Raw genomic sequence first — 2,500 nt, 5'->3', positions numbered from 1 at the left:
CAGCGCTTGGAAAGGTTTTAGTGAAACAGAACGGGGGCATTTTGGTAAACAACCGTCTGCTGGTATTTTTATGGAAGGGAATAGCATCAGTGTTTGAGCCCTATGCAGTATACTGTATACTGTGGATTGGCTACAGCACTTGGACATACAGTAGATTTTCTATAGGAGATTAATAATATTAATATTTGAAAGTTGTTCAAAATGATCATGGAAAGATGCTTGGAAACTGAACGTCCTATAAAGCAACCTATGACAGCACAGTTAACTCATTCTCTCCGTAAACAAACCCATCACTGTTTTAGCCCAGTCCACTCGGGGCCAGACAACCACTCCAACCCCTTTCGTTCGTTCCACAATTGCACTCGGAGGAATCCCCGCTGACATCCACACTCGCTCACTCTGATTGGACACAACAGCCACTCGAACCCTCCGTTTGACCTGGGGGGGATGAGTCTACTCCAGCGCTCGCTCACTCCAGTGACCCATGCCGTGGTGCCCGTGGGACAGAATTCGAGTAAATTACAGTATGTGTGATCCACACGCAAAGTGATGGAGTCTGAAGGGCATTCACTGAATTTTATTTATTACCAAACAGAAATAGCTCACATATATGAGACAATATTTGAACACAGCGAGGGGTCATTGCTTTGATTTTTGCTTTCATAAATCCATGGAAAAAACCTGTCAAAGCGTATGCTTTGGGGCTTTTGTTGTTTGGCAGATAACAACAAGATTTTTTTTGTGTTCGTCTTTTCATTGGGCTTTGTTGATATTGTAGAATATTTAACTGTTTTCAGACATAACACAGGAAATGTGTTAAATACCTTGTGCTATATAAGCGCTGTGTCCCACAACAACCAAGAAGACCATTTCACGTTACACAATATGACGCAAGAGGCTACAGCAATGCAGAGTTGGCTCGTGGCAGTGGCAAAGACACCACATGTTGTACCCTTGACCAGGAAAGGCCCTCCGTCACAGCAGAACATGCGCTGCCACTAAAGCCAGTCAACAAGCAAGCCTATCTAGAATAGCACAACAGGGCGCAAGACACACTCTCGAAAAGCCTATCTAGAATAGCACAACAGGGCGCAAGACACTCTCTCAAAAAGCCTATCTAGAATAGCACAACAGGGCACAAGACACTCTCGAAAAGGATGTGTTGGAAATAACACATTGATGTGTTTAGGTGAGGAACACATTGCTTTTGTTATTTTCTTACACAACATGTGTTGAAAATAGCACAACTTGTGTTGAAAATAACAGAAACAGTGTTGTCCTAAACACATCAATGTGTTATTTCCAACACATATTTTTTGAGAGTGTACCACAACAACACACAGGTGGCTGGCAGCGTCATCAACACGCCGCGTATCTGTACAGGATCTGTAAAGGCTCTCTTTTCAAGGCACCACGTACACCACCAGTAGCCTGAATGCCTAACCAAAGGACCAGAGCAGACCTACATGTACCCATTGGACACATTATATAGAGATGATCCAAGTACCACTCCAGAAGCACAGCGACAAGATCTCATATATTCCTGCTCATTCCAGTTCAGGTGAAAACATGACCTCAGGTGGTCAGTGAGGGCCTCAGTCGTAACCAATGGCTTGCCTGTTCAGCAGCCTCAGACTCCTCTCAGTCATTGCCCTTGTAAAGCCAGACAGAGGTGTTGTCCCTGACTTTGCTACAAAGCTTCTAACTAACATCTCCACTGGACTTGTATGGACTCCACGTCTTCCCTGTTTTCACTGATGGCGTAGAGCTCTTGATGGATGGATTTCTGAGTCATATCCAGTTTGGCACATTTGAACTCCTCCACCAAGCTAGTCATTGGTCATTTCAAAAAATCCTTTTCCATACAATGCTACCATACTTAGCCACTAAGTGGCAGCCCAAGCCATTATCTAACTGCATTATTAACAAATCTCTCACGTTTTTCCAAACTCTGAAAAAGCAGTTTCATACACAGACAAAGGCCATCTGATGTGTGGCAAAATCCCAAACTGTAAGCATTAGCCTGCCAGGCAAGAAGGTTCTATCAATGGAGATGATATTCTTGCCAAAGAATGCTCAGCGCTCCAAAGCCGGCCACTGGTCACTCAATGTGGAATTGTACCACCTGCATAAATTCTTCTCAGGTTTTTGTGAAACTGAGGGAATCACATCATAGACACAATTGACCCAAAGGTAACTGTGTGCCATCCTGCAATCTCTTTCTTCCAACATTCCATTTTGATGCCTTTATAATTGCCTCCGTTGAAAAACCCATGCTGAAGTGAGTCACCCAGCCATTATACTGTACCAGCAGCCAGATGCCGCCGTGTGGTGTAATGACTTGTAATGACTGAATGACTTCAAAATATGCCGAGATGTTTTCAGAGACCTGAGGGTAGCTGAATGCCTTCCACAGCAGACTGATTAATATGTTCTGTTGTTTGAGTGTAAAATCTTCGCTTGATATGAATTGAGTATTTCTTTAATTGATGAAAATACT

At 43.4% G+C, this 2,500-nt stretch overlaps 1 protein-coding gene across 1 annotated transcript in view; it reads left to right on the top strand.

Annotated features, from left to right (window-relative positions):
- The window catches only part of gabbr1b (gamma-aminobutyric acid (GABA) B receptor, 1b), a 102,223-nt gene that overhangs the window by 66,716 nt on the left and 33,007 nt on the right, over positions 1-2,500 (top strand). The gene's annotated exons all lie outside the window — the stretch shown is intronic.

Source organism: Sardina pilchardus, chromosome 24, assembly GCF_963854185.1.
Source record: "Sardina pilchardus chromosome 24, fSarPil1.1, whole genome shotgun sequence".
Lineage (NCBI taxonomy): Eukaryota > Metazoa > Chordata > Actinopteri > Clupeiformes > Clupeidae > Sardina > Sardina pilchardus.
This window is presented reverse-complemented; position numbering and strand designations above follow the sequence as displayed.